Below are 14,863 nucleotides of genomic sequence, written 5' to 3' on the forward strand. Positions count from 1 at the left end.
AACAGAAGGGGAAATACGAAATGACTGCAAGGAAGTCTCTCCTTGTGCTATTTCTCACCGTGCTGGAACCAAGAAGGAGCACAACAGACTGTTCTTGCAATATTTTCTGGCCAATTTCTAGTCCCAACAAGTTTGCACAAGCTTTGAATAAGCATGCAGGCTTGGGAGTGCTGATGTGAAGGGAACCCTTGAACCTTTCACGTTCAGCCCCTACTAGCACATAGTCAGTCTTGCAAAAATACACAGAAAATCAACCCATATGAAGAGAGATCTGAGCTCCATCAGATTTCAAGGAGAAGTTTTTCTGGCAATTGAAAATCCCATTTGGTCATGGATGATGCATTGTTTCTGTCATTCCAACAGACTGTAATTAACCTTTGCATCTGAACAAAAAAAATTAATCATTTTAATGAAGCAAGACATAACTATATAGCTTCATTTAATACTGATAATATCGGGGCCTGGACTGAGGGAGAGATTCACCAAACCACAGATATTTTAAATGCCTTTTATGCCCAACAGACTTGTTGGATGACAGTCTATTCATTTTAGAAGTACAATGATGAAAACTTAGAGGTAATTAAAGTAGTTGAGGATCTACATGATACTATTCAATGCTTCTTTGTATTGCACTAAAATACATTTTCTGTGTCCTGATTTCCTGCCTTCTTTCTATGTTACTAACTGATTTGGTTGTCTGTATCCCCTAATGATCTTAAAAAAAAGTCTTAACATTCAGACTGTAAATACATCACCGGGTCCTGAGTCTCAGATGATGTGAAAGGCATGCAATGATGACCATGAAAAGGAAATATACTTCTGCATTTGCTTACTGTAAGAACTCTGCAAGGCTCACCTGCGGACGAACATGTTGTGCAATGTAGCTTTCTGCTAACTGTTCAATACCATCAGGACTGCTGCTTAATCCTGTTGCCATTACCATTGCCATGTTCTGCTAATCCTGACACACCTGCAAAAGGAAAACTTGCTCAAAGAGTCCTCTCAGGCTGTCCAAGATTCAGGGCCATATTTTCAAAAGTGGCCTCTAACTTTGCAGCTGCAATTGTGTGTACAAGTTATTAAAGGAGAATTTTCGTTCTCTCCTTTTTTGCACCCACTTAGAGCCTGATTCTGTTTTCACTTTCTCCTTTGCAAAGCCAGGAATAACTCCACTGAAGTGAATATAAAACCGAACTGGATCAGACCCCAAAACTCTGTGCAGACTGAATTAGCAGATGCAAGTTGGGAGAGGTCTAACTTCAAATGCAGTTTGAGTCCATATGTCCAAGTAAGCTCAGGTGCAAAAACCAACTATATAATTACAAGGCTTCTGTCAGAACAGAACAACGCTGGTGTTTCTCAATCTTTTCAGCTCGGTGACCCTTTATTCAAAGTCAAACATTTCATGACCCCTTTACATATAAAATTAAGAGTAAAAAAAGTATCAATATCAACAAAGCCTACTTCATTTATTTATGTTAGTGTTTCAAGAGGTTGACAGAGACTGCTTGACCTTGAAGGGTAAGGGTGTTTGGGGAGTAGAGGAGCAAGATTTTTCTCTACGTTAGACCGTGATCCCCTGATTGACTTTTACGATTACCCTCCTCCCGCCCCCCCGCAGTTGCAACCCACTGGTTGAGAAACACTGATCTAAATAACATGAGCCTTATGCTATCACTTATCTTACCCTACTGCCCTCCCCTTTCCAAGGACAAACTGATAAACTGCTATTAGGCCAGATTCTACCACCATTGCCAATGGAAGTTTTACAAAAGGCTTCACTGGCAACAGGATCGGGTCCTAATGGGGTGTCTGACAGATTTTTGAATTCTGATGAATAAGCTGATAGGCTTGCTCACGGCAGAGTGGCATCTGCTGCTGGCAGTTGTCACTGGGCATGCTGGTATTAGGTGGCACTAAGTTAGTGTTTTATGTGAGGCATGAGAGCGCACCTTAATTGCACACTAATTAAGGACACTGTGGAAAGCTGTCCACTGGGTTTAGAGTTGGGGTTGTTACTGCTTTGGAACTTCCTACTGGGAAAACACACATGGTGGCTACAGTGTGTTAGAAACACAAGCAGCTACCCCGTATGGATCCTTCATACAAAAGAGCTATTCTGTTGATTTAACAGTTGTGATTGGTACAGAGCATTGGGATAAAGGTACATGTGATTTACTTTACTTTACTTATTTTTTTTTGGATGGCCTAGGTCTGTTCCCCATTGACAGAACTGCCCAGGTTTAGAAGGTTTCTTAGTTAGTTGGGCTCAGAGAAAGAAAGGAAGGTTTCTCTTGGGTAGGTCAGATACGGGAGGTATAGCTTCTTCTTTTTTTTTTAAATGTCTTTTTTGCCATATGAGAAAGGTAGGGACGGTGATGGGAATTTTCAGCAGAGATGTACTGCAGAGGTTAAAAGGAGATCACCATTTGTTTTATTTAAATAAATCAATTTGTTAAACATGAAGCTGGTAAGATTCTGCAGCTAGAAGGGTGAAGAGCAAAGAAAGGTAATTATTTTTGTTTGCACAATTCATTTTCTTATTACTCGGGGATCAAGGAGTGATTCTTGGCCGGGAGAAGGGAGGGCAAAGGAAAATCAGTATATAAATGTGCTGATTAGAGTTGCAGGGGATTCCAGAGTTAGGACTCGGGGCAGGGGAGACAGGAAGATCATTACTATTATTTAAATAAATCAATTTGTTGTTGATCAGGGATCATGTGGGTTGTGCTGATTGCAAGGAGGGCACAAGAAATTTGCTTTTTATCATTACAGTTATTGGTGTAAACACTACAGATACCCCCCAACTTACACAATTATTCCATTCCGGAAAGCCTTGCGTAACTTGAATTTTGCGTAAATCAGAAACGTATACCCGTACGTTACGCAAAAATTTTCGCAACTCGAAAATCCTATTTCTGGCTTATGGAACTTTTTCCATAAGTACAAACTTGCATAAGTCAGGTCTTGCATAACCCAGGGAGCATCTGTACTCAGAATCTCCTCTGCCAAAAAAGAATTGTCTTACTGGTGCTGTGTTTTAGCCCCACTCCTTTGAAATACTCCATCTCTTGCATCTTGTGTTGGTGCAGGAATGAGGGTAAAGCAACAATAGTTGACTCATGTTGAGCTTGGAAAGACATATCGCAGAAAAGGAGAATGTGCACATCAGATTGGAGTTTTCTAATGCCCTATAAGGTATGGTTTACTCTGCAGCTGGGACTGAGTCTCCCAGCCCAAGTAGACAAATTTGCACTAGTGGGGCTCCAGCTAGCATGCTAAAAATAGCAGATACAAACACATAATAAAGACATAACACCACCTCACATTATTACAGAACTTTATACTTGTATAGCAATGATCTCAAACTACTTTAATAGCAGGAATGAAGTAAGCCGCACAGCACCCTAGGAGGCAGATAAGTATTATTATATTATTCATTTCCCCAAAATATCCTTGACTTCTTTTTACAACAGTGATTGATGATAACCAACATGCTAAAAACATTATACCTGACAATTAAGAAACTAGTGTGGTGAGCAGGCAAAAATTTGCAAGGCCGGGTCGCATGTATGTATGGGTCAAAACTACATCCAATGATTTTGCTTTTTATTTAAAAACTGGATTAATCAAGAATAGCATTATTGAGCAACCACCAAGAGTTGGATCATTCAGGCACTCCCTGGGCTTAATCCAAAACCCATTGAAGTCAACCATTTTGGGTCATGCCCCCAGTGCAGCACTCTCACTGAAATCAATGGCAGTTCTATGCCCAATGCACTTACAGGGTCCAATATTTGCTGCTTCTCCTTTTTCAAAGCAATTAATGAAGCGCTTTCTGTAATTTAAAAAACCCTTCATGAATTGAATTGGAAATGTACAGCTCTGAACATCAGTGAACACATATCCAAAACTAATGGCTTTGATATCATTGCCAAAAATTGTCCCAATGGCAGTCTGCAAGCAGTATCCCACTATTTGCCTGCAATGGATAATCTCATTTTACAAATACAACACATTGTTTTATGTACCCATTGGAGTGGCTGAATTAGGCCCCAGAAATTAATCTCACCAGTTTTTGAAATTTTAGAAGCCAAACAGGCTAGGATTTTGGTACAGAGATATAAAAACAGGATTTGACATTATAAAAAACTGATTTAAAAAACCCAAAATTGTAGTTTCATGGAATCAGATGTGTATCATACTAATCCCAGGCAAATAAGCAAAGGTTGATCGTTTTTTCCCCTCCATACATTTATTGATAGATGGTTCAGTCATAAAAAAGGTAAGGGATGTACAATAGCTGATAATTTATGTCAAATGAAGAGATCGTCTAATGTTATATATAAAAACTAGGGGGAAAACAGCTCTTTAATAAATGAAGTCATGTTTAAATAATTAGAAAAAATACTGGGCCAAAATCATCGTTAGAGGAACTGTTGGAGTCAGCAGTGTTCTCCAAGGGATGAATCTGGCCCAGAGTTTCTCCTGGATTTTGAGTTTGTAACAGGGCTGATAAATCTATCCAAACATCTTTATTTTTACAGTACGTTTAAAGGAACATTTTTATTTAGTGCTGTCATCTATCTCCACATTATTGTGAAGTATGATCCTTTATTGCTTTTGTGTCTTCATCATTGCCTCAGGAAAGCATCCTTTTCTCCCTGCCTTTCATTGTTGTTACCCTTGTAGAGTATAACATGCACAAACTTGATTGTGATTAATTGAGGGCTCCAGCAAATGAAGTTTTTATTCTCTTCCATTTCAGACTTCCATCTGCTCAGGAAAAAAAAAAGTTTAGGTAGGTGGGTGGGGGAGGGTTACATTTATAAGGACACTTAGGACTCACTAGGTAAATCATCAGAATGACTTGTTCAGCAATAATGGTTACAAGGGAAGAAAGCCTTCCTTAATAGGGTTTCTTGCTCTTACATCATCAAAATGTTTTTATATCGCTGTACCACCATTCAGGCTGATAGAAGACTGCACCTGTTCAGAACATGGTCTACCTAAGCTTTTATCGCAGAGGTGGAATTTCAAGCTGAATCAAGTCTTGTTAGAATACAGTGGAGTCGCATCTTACGCAGGGGTTAGGTTCTGAAGTCAGCTCATAAGACGAAAATCACGCATAGTCAAAATTACCCTGGAAAATACCTTAAATCACCTACAATGTACAGTATACTGTACATGGTTTTGTGTATACAACCCTGTACAGTAATATGTACAAATTTATAATGTATACAGTAAAGTACAGTATATAATAAAGAGTACATATGCAAAATATAATTTTATAGTACTGTATTTTTAATTACAGGGGGTCACCAGGGCTTGATGTAGATCCAGGAGACGGAGGTGATGGAGAGCTTGGGTGACGGAAGTGAGTCGTAGACAAAGTGGTTGGCTCTGGTTCAGTTCAAGAAGTTGATTGCATAGGCTCATCTGCTGCTGGTTGTTTTTCCTTGAAAAACATGGTGATCGGCAACTGTTGCTGTTGTCTCTTGAGCTGCTCAAACATTTCTTAATACGGTCTCAAATCGTCCGTAATACTATGTGTGATTTTGAGGCTTTGTTCCATAGAGGGATTGTATTCAGAAATTAAATAATTCAAGTGTTTCGCTGCTTGGCACACTTCAGCAAATTTATGAAGATTCCAACTTGCTGGTTCCTCCTGTTCATCGTCATCATCTTAGTCTTCTGTAGAGGATTTTATCAGTTCCTCTAACTCTTCGTTAGTCAATGTTTCTCTATGGCTCTCAATTAATTCTTGACGAATTTCATTCTTTCAAATCTTGATGGCATGGATGCTAGATTAGTTGCAGCCATATTTGAGACCAACATACCATCTCTCAATAAGTCCAACACAGACAGTTTTTCCTCCAGCATTGGAACAGATCGCTGTTTCTTTGGTTGAGCAGCAGATGACGTAGTTGGCTTGCCTTTAGGGGCCATGCTGTATGAAAAATACGTATCTTTAAACACTAGAATCACACTCAGCGCAGTGAGATGCTCACACTATGAGAGGCACATGGGAACTGAGACCGAATGAGGGAACAGCAGATTCATGTCTCCCATCTCACGCTCACTCCGAGGCATACACTCATTGGGTGGAATCACCCACACTATTTACAGGTATCTTCTTGTTTCTCTTTTTCTTTTTTTCCAAGCACGTATAGTTGAATTCGCATATGATGTAACTCACCTGTATTGCTAATTAGAACAACCCACTGAACAACCACTTAATACAGATAAATATTTAGTCTGTAAATATAAACACCTGCATCTTTCTGGTAATTTAGCACAGTGAAAGTAATATCAGATATGTTTCTAAAAGTTCTACTATAGCTTTTACCCAACGGCATGCACTGGCCCCACTGAGCGTGATGTACAACATCAGATAAGGCTTTTCCTTCAGAGTTTACAAGTCAAATATATAGGTTTGTCATCCTCTGGAACTTGGCAAATAAGGTTGCAGCTATGCAGGGTGGGATTTTCTTAATAGAAAGTGTGATACAAACAAGAAGTCATGTTTCAATTAGATTATGCAAGGGGAAAAAAAGTTACTAGAGTGCATAATAGTGACTTTGGCTATTGGGAATGTGAAAACAAAGTCAAGCCAAATATTTTCATTAGGAATTTATTGCTCAGGGACATTTTCTTTTAACCAAGTGAAGAAATTTTTAGTAAGTAGACTCCAGGTATGGGTCTCCTCTTACAAAGCAGTGTAGATAGCTTTTGGGATTGGTACTGGGACACAGAGCCCATCACACCCAGGGCCGGCTCCAGACCCCAGCGCGCCAAGCGTGCGCTTGGGGCGGCGTCCCGCGGGAGGGCGGCAGGCGGCTCCGGTGGACCTCCCGCAGGCATGCCTGCAGAGGGTCCGCTGGTCCCGCGGCTCCGCCGGACCTCCCGCAGGCGTGCCTGCGGATGCTCCACCGGAGCCGCGGGACCAGCGGACCCTCCGCAGGCACGTCTGCGGGAGGTCCACCGGAGCTGTGGGACCCGCGACCGCCAGAGCGCCCCCCGCGGCGAGCCGCCGTGCTTGGGGCGCCCCAAATCCTAGAGCCGCCACTGATCACACCGGGGGCACAGGTATTCTTAATGATACTTGCTCTGTTGGTCTTGGTCTAGTTCCTGTGGACAGGTGTCCATATCACTATCACAGCCACCATAGCTGGCACTCTTGGTAGTCTTAGGAGAGTGGCCAAGGATAGGCTGAGAGGTTGGATTACCTTAAATATGGTCCCACCAGGTCAAGATTGAGGCAAGGAGATGGAAGGTTGCAAATGCCAATGCCTGAGCTACATTACTTCTGTTGATGTTAGAGAAAGAACCTTAGATGAGATGTACTGGTGTAACAATCCAACCACAGTGGATTATATTCTCCTATAAATTCAAGATGAGGAAGGGAAACTGAGTTGATTTGCAGTGGTATGTCCTTGGCAACACATTATGACCTGTGTGGCAAAATTACAGCTAACTTCTTCAGCAGAGTGGAGGGGAAATGTATGGGAGAGTCCTTCACCTCATTGTGGGCTGAATGGTGATGATGGCATGTTATGCTTGTGGATATTACTCAAAATGGCAACTCAGAATAAGAGCTGTAAGAACAGCATTAGACTGTCATATAAATAATGCATCATGTTATACTGTCCTTACACAGAAATATTATTACCACTTCCTTTCAATATACTAACACGTATGGATTTTTATTCACTACACATGCATTATTATTAATCTTAGTTAGTATGCAAAGTATAGGATGATAGATATATACGGTTTGTTTCGTAAAATGGACAGATTTACTGCTTAAAGAATAACCAGCAGTTACTGCATAGGGAGGAAGCATGGTCGTGTGGTTAATGCTGGGAAGATCTAGATTTTATTCCCAAGTGTGCCACAGACTCTCTGTGAGAGCTTGGTCAAGTCACTGAATCACGCTATGCCTCAGTTTCCCACTCTGTCAAATGGGGGAATAGTACTTACCTATCCTGCAGAGGTCTAATTAGGGTCAGTTCATTAGTGAGTGAAATTCATTGGTGACAGATATCACACACAATACCTTCTGCACCTCTTCATCCTCATAGTGGGTTGCTGTGGCAAGGCCGTGGGAGGGTAGGCTGGGCTACCTGCACTCTGTGTATCCCAGAAACAGTCTGTCTCCTCTCTTGCCCCAAATAGGCCAGCCCATACGGAGGCCTTGGGGCAAGGAAATCTGGGGACAGGGCTACTGGATCCAGTGGCTCAAAAACTCTATAGGAAGTGCAGAGCAGCAGAGACCACCATTCCAGCTTTCTCTGGGGTTCAGTAATACCAGGGGGGCTGCAGTCCTCCCCCCTCCATGCCCCCTTGTCCCACCCCACACTCTCCACAAGTCTTCTGTAGAGATATCTGCCTGAAGCCTCTTCATTTGCGCTTTGTATGTGTGTGTGAATATCATCACAGGATCTGCAAGGTGCATTGAGATCAGGGGCGGCTCTAGCCATTTCGCCGCCCCAAGCACGGCGGCACGCCGCGGGGGGCGCTCTGCCGGTTGCCGATCCCGCGGCTCTGGTGGACCTCCCGCAGGCGTGCCTGTGGATGCTCCACCGAAGCTGCGGGACCAGCGGACCCTCCGCATGCACGCCTGCAGGAGGTCCACCGGAGCCGCCTGCCGCCCTCCTGGCGACCGGCAGAGCACCCCCTGCGGCATGCCGCCCCAAGCACGCGCTTGGTGTGCTGGGGCCTGGAGCCGCCCCTGATTGAGATCCTCAGAACGGAGGCACTATATCAATGCAAAATGCATTATTATTAACAGGCAGCAAATAATTTGTTCGACAATATCAGCGGTCTTCCTGTTTGTTAGGTTGATGAATGTACTCATTATTAGAGATTATGCCACTAGGTCTTAATCCGAAGGTCAAGCCGTTTGTTGTGAACATTTGAAGCTCACAGGAAATGGTTAGTATGGTAGGATATGTATGCCATGTGACTTCTGTTTTCTGATTGGATGAATAAGACTCTTTCTTGAAAATAAGAAAAAGGAACATTTTGCAACATACTGTATTTTACAGTGTGATGGGAAGTGATCAGGACAGGTAAAAACTATTCCTATCACAGAGAAAGGGCCAATACTCTATTTTTTCAACACAGGCAGTCCTTCAAATTAGAGTTAACGTGTACAGTTTATAGCTTCACTTATACAAACATATGCAATGACAGTGGAGATTTACTCCTATTGCTCCATTTTATCTTCTCACTTTTGCCCGGGGAGGGAACATGTGTTCCAAGAAATGCTGAGGAGGGATGGTCTTGGGACTTTACTGAAGCTGCGATGTGGGTTCAATTCCTAGCTCTGCCACAGACATCCCATGTGGCTGTGAGCAAGTTGCTTTACCTCTTTGTGCCTCAGTTCCCCCTCTGTAAGACAAAGAGGAATAATAACATTTCCTTTCTCCCATTTTTCATCCGTCTTGTCTCTTTAGAGTGTAAACTCTCTGAGGTAAATTCTACTGTGTGTCTAGCACAATGGGGCCCCACTGTCCATTGGGGCCTCCAGGAATTACTGTTGTACATATAATAAAATAATAATAATGAGGAGGAGGACATGTTAAAAAACAGAGAGAACTTGTTCTACATTCTCTAGAATGAGAATCAAATGGTTGCTGGACTTATATTACCACCAGCAGCTAATTTATTTATGAGACGATTTATCAGAAGCTGTCAGGTTTAATTTTCTCTAATTCTCATGGTATGAAAAATTCCACTTGTCTGATTTTAATCTATAACCCAAAGATAGGTCTTCCCAGAAATAACAAAAATACAACATTCAAGGTATCCAAACAGTTACTGTAGGGCTGCAAAAAAGATTGATTACACCTCAGCCTTACACCTCCCTTCTGCCCCTCCCCCCTTGTCTGCTTCAACAATGTCTGCAAAGTCCAGAAGCACTGATGCAGCAGATACATTTTTAATGGTAAGAAAGAGAATTTCAAGAACTTAAGGACTTTCCTTGGCATGCTGATACATAGGAAGAGTTATGTTTTTGTTGCCATATGGTTTTTAATTTTTTAATCAAGAGAATACATTTGTTAAGCTGTCTTCTTCTTGCGGTGAAGGGAGGGGAACACTTTACAAAAATTACTGTCATGTCTAAAAGGAACAAACAAAAATAAAATATAAATGTACATTGAAGAATCTGCAGATTATTGCGTGTGGGGGGAGAGAAATGGAATTTCTTGACTTCAAACCAATAGGAAATGGATTCAAAAGCAGGGCAATCAATACCACCCTGTGATCAACAGGAAATGCTAAGAATAGCTGTATATCATGTGTGGCTTCAAATTTACAGCCGGGATATATAATCTCATTGTAAGTGAAGAGTCAAGTTCAAGAACTTAGCCTCTACAGTAAAGCTCTCGTTTTAACTAAAGAAGCTGAGGTCGACGGCCTCTCAAATGAAATAGATAAGGCAACATAGGGTTCTTGTCAGAAACAAATGTTATGTCTCTCCCTACTGAAAAGCTTAAAGATATTATCAGCAAAAGTCTAGTTGGGCCTAAAATGGGTCCCAGAGAAGTAATATTAACCAGGCTTCTGGCAGATCATTTATTTATCTCAAGCTAAATTCAATAAAGAGAGCCATATATAAGTGAGGGAAAATAATGCAGCTGCTAGTAATTTATCATTGGATGGAAAGTCATTGTTATCCTTATCTCTCCAATGATGTTCTATTTCCAACTGGTAATGAATTATGGGGCTCACCACATCTTTACTATGTGACAGGTCAACACTACCTCATGGGTACTGTACTGTATTTATGCAATCAATAGCGAGTTTGCTGAGAAAATATTGGCATCCATTTTGTGTAAGTGACCTAGTGCTATATGGCCTCTAGATCGTTGATGGTGGTCGGCTCGTTATAATAGAATCTGCACACTCTTTTAAAACAAAGATTTATCTGCATGCTTTAAAAACATTTTTCGCTTTGCCCTTAATAAAGCAAAGCATGTGATGGGAAGCACTGGATTGTTAATTGTAAAGCATTCTCCTCATTTAAGCTGGCTCAGCCACTAAAAAGCTCCTTTTCTGTTCCTTTGTTGCACTTATTAGATGGATTTATTAAACCAAACTTCTGTACAGAGTTATCCAACATTATTTCTGCCTGCAGTGTGTGGGGCACAGCAAAGACACCAAAAGCAGAACTTTGGTCAAGCCATTGCTGAGAGATAAAGGCAGGATAACAAGTTACTCACCATACCCCTGCAGAGTCCAGGAGTTCTTGTGTGGAGTTTCAGGCAGGAAGTGTTGCAACTCAATGCTGTGTCACCTCCCTCTAGGTAATGGGGGAGGTGGGGGGGGGACCCTGACAGTAGGACTCCTGCAAGGGAGGCACTGGAGAAATAGTATGCTCCAATCTGACCAGAGATTAAAGGTTCCTTCACCATCGTTACTTAAGAAAGGACAAGGTTTCCAAAAATAATGCCTTCCCAAACTCACCCCATCCGTAGAGGGACGGTTTGCATAAAACTTCACAAAGAGACCCTCTCCACATTGTCTTCCTTTCCTGGCCCCCTCCCTTGGGTATTTTCCATAGAAAGGGGATACCTGGCCCAGAAGGAGAAAAGTGCCCAATATAAAATTGGTCAGAAAATGATAATTCTGTAAAAAATTAATCACAAAAAAAAAATCACAAATTTTTTTCACTGAAAACTGAATCTTGAAAAAAAAATCCAGTTCTCAAAATGTGAAAAGTTCTCTCAGCTTTTGGCTGAAAATCCAGAAAATTGCATGCAGATTTTCCAAAAAAATGTTCATTTAGAAAATAAAGAGCATTTTTCATCAAAAATGTTATTGACTAAAACATTTTGACCAGCACTAGTATCCAATTTACGCTACTTGTCTTCAGCCCCACACACTGGTTGTCTCTTATCAGCCCTCTTAGGCCCTAACCTCTGTCCATTCACATTCAAGCCAGTAGAACGATGACCCCTGAAAGTCACATCTTTGGGCCTCAATTTTTCCTTAACTGCATCAAAAGTTTGGATTCTGAAATGAGCTTCACATATTAGAATATTCTTAGTACTTGTGCATATTCCTGTCACAAACAGATAATCTTCAGATTTGTGAAATCCCTTTTCCTCCTATCTAAGGAAACCTCTGTCACATCTGGCACCCTGTGGTCATATTACATAGAATTGATGGGAAATGGGTGAGAGGGAAACTTAGGGAAAGGTCTAAAAAAATTTTTTTTAAATCAATCAGCTCTGTAGTGGGTCAAAAATGGGTGAAATTTTTCGCAAATAGTTGGCCATTTTTTCAGATTTTTTTTTTTAATTTGTCAAAATTGGAAACATTTTGACTCACATGTAGTCATACACGGGTGGAGAAGTGGAGGCAATACAACACCTGTGCAGCCTCCTGCTTCTTGATCTCCAGGGGAAAAATTTGGACTCATACAGAAAAATGAGAGGAAAAAATCTTTCAGATGAGAAGCAGCCTTCACTGATGAAGTGGGATGAAAATGATTATGATCATTATTATATAGGCATTGGATCCATCTTACAAGCAGCCACTATGGATGAGGAGGCTACTCATGCTGAATTGGCAAAAACATCTAAAGAAACATAGGACATTATGATGCGACCAGAGCTGGACCAAATGGGTGCAGGCTGAGGAAATACAAAAGACCACAAAGGAAGATCTTAAACTTGAGAAACACCAGCTAGTTATAGCACATTTATTTAATTAAGTGACCTAAATTACACTAACCAAGGTGTGTGATATTTACTCTGTTGAAAAACAAACCTCATTATAGCCATCGTTTTTTATATAATGAACACACTTCCAGGTTACAGACACATACTGCACTTGCTGGCATGGACACATGTGTTAATTCATCTCTTTGGCCGTGTCTGTTCAGGAGAGTCTTGGTAATGGAAAAACAAAGTTGTTTTAAATAAGGACTGAAGTCCTTTGGCAGAGATGTGCATGCAAGAACTCGAACAGAGCCTTTTGGATTGTTCCTTGGCCTACCCAGTGATATCAGTCTGTCAACTCCAATAACATTAAAAATTATTCAGGATGATTCAGAAAGTAAATTAAAGTATTTGCACTATGCTTGAGTCCTTGCATCTCCCTTCCCACCCCACTCCAAAGTCACATAATGTAGTTTTCCCATCTAAACTCTGAGATGAAATCCATATGGACTGGATATACCAGGAAAGATCTGACCCAGAAAGCCCCGACTCCTTCTCAGTCAGTTAACTCAAAAGGTCATCTTTTTCTGATAGAAACAAGATCCCCCCTCCTTCCTTAATGTCTGCAGAAATATGTTAAACCTTTTCATGCATGTTGCATCACAGCCTACTTCTATTTGCCTAAAGGGACACTGTGGGTCATACGACAGATGAACCATGCAAAAGGAGGAATGTACCTGTTGTTCCTGAAAAAATAAAATAAAAAAATTGGCTATTGGCAGAAATAAAGAGCCACAATAGCCACTGTGCTTTGGGTTTATCCCTTCTAGCAAATGAATGGGAGAAAGGACAAAACTGGGATGTAAAATTAGAACATCCTTTTTTTTCAATCTAAAGGAAAGAAGTAGAAGAACGATTGCTTTGGGACGGCTGGTTTGGTAGTGTGGTGTATTGGCCAGTCACTTCATCCCAGGCCATTTAAAAGGAAAAAGGCAGCAAAGCACCTGTGTCAAACCCTCTCTGTAGATGAACAGCTGAAACTGGATCATATTGAAATGTTGGTCTCAGTTTCTTTGTGTAGTGAGGAGTAGCTGTAGAAGGAAGTTTATGTGTAAGGAGGTTTCCTCTTCCAGTGTGAAAAGCCTAGGCATGAGCCAGTTGGAGATTGGCTATTCGAAGTTGAAAAGGCCAGTATACACTTGTGTCAGGTGTGTCCTTTCCTTAATGTTTATGAAAGCCATTATGCAGGGAGAGTGAAATCAGTGACTTAGGGATTGATATTGGGAGCAAGAATTAAAGTTCGAAATGAGTGAGGTTTGAGAGAATTCTTGATCATTGTCATTTGAATGAGTCACCTCATACAGTCACATTTTCAGAAAAGTTCAATAACTGTGTGCCCCCCTCAACTTGAAACACTTGGGGAGTTTTGCCATAAACTTCAGTGGGGCCAGGTTTTCACCCCAGGTGCATTATTCTCAGCGGTACTGAGGACCCGCTGTTTCCCTTGATTTTAGGTCTGGTTTTCCTGCATATATTTCCAAGCAAGCAGGTTGATATATGAATAAAGGTAGGATTTTTGCTAAAATACATACATTCTCTTGGAGAGATATAGCACCGAAAATTGTATGGAAATGGGAGAGTTGGTCTCCTACTTTGCTATTTGCATGTGCAGCTTTATTTATTTATTTTTCAATTGAGATGGTCAACAATCTACAGTAAACTTTATTTACTTGAACTCTTTGAACGTCTCCAAACAGTTCAAAGGCCCTGTGTTCACCACAGTGTTAGCTCAAGGTATAACACAAGTGTTGCCCTTCTCCTGACTCCCTTCTGCACAAACACAAAAATCTCTACCTCAAGTTAGCTGGTGCTTTAAATTCAAGCTAGCTGGCCCATCAGGATTTATAGCTTGAAGTTCAAGCACTGCTGATGACTGAGCTACTAATACAGTGGGGACACAGCTACTTGGTGCTGCTAATATAATCACTGCACAGATTGAGTGTTATTTTGCAACATAGCTGCTCTCCTCAAACGAGGCTAACTTGAGCGGAGTTAACTTGAGAGTAGATTACTCAAACTACTACTGCAGTGAAGACAGACTAAGTTGTTTGTGTATGTATACAAAGACATTCGTGCATACATACACACATGTGCATACATACCATGTTGACACTTCTTTACCCTTTGAT

The sequence above is a fragment of the Mauremys mutica genome, chromosome 14 (assembly GCF_020497125.1).
Source record: "Mauremys mutica isolate MM-2020 ecotype Southern chromosome 14, ASM2049712v1, whole genome shotgun sequence".
In the NCBI taxonomy this organism is placed as follows: Eukaryota; Metazoa; Chordata; order Testudines; family Geoemydidae; genus Mauremys; species Mauremys mutica.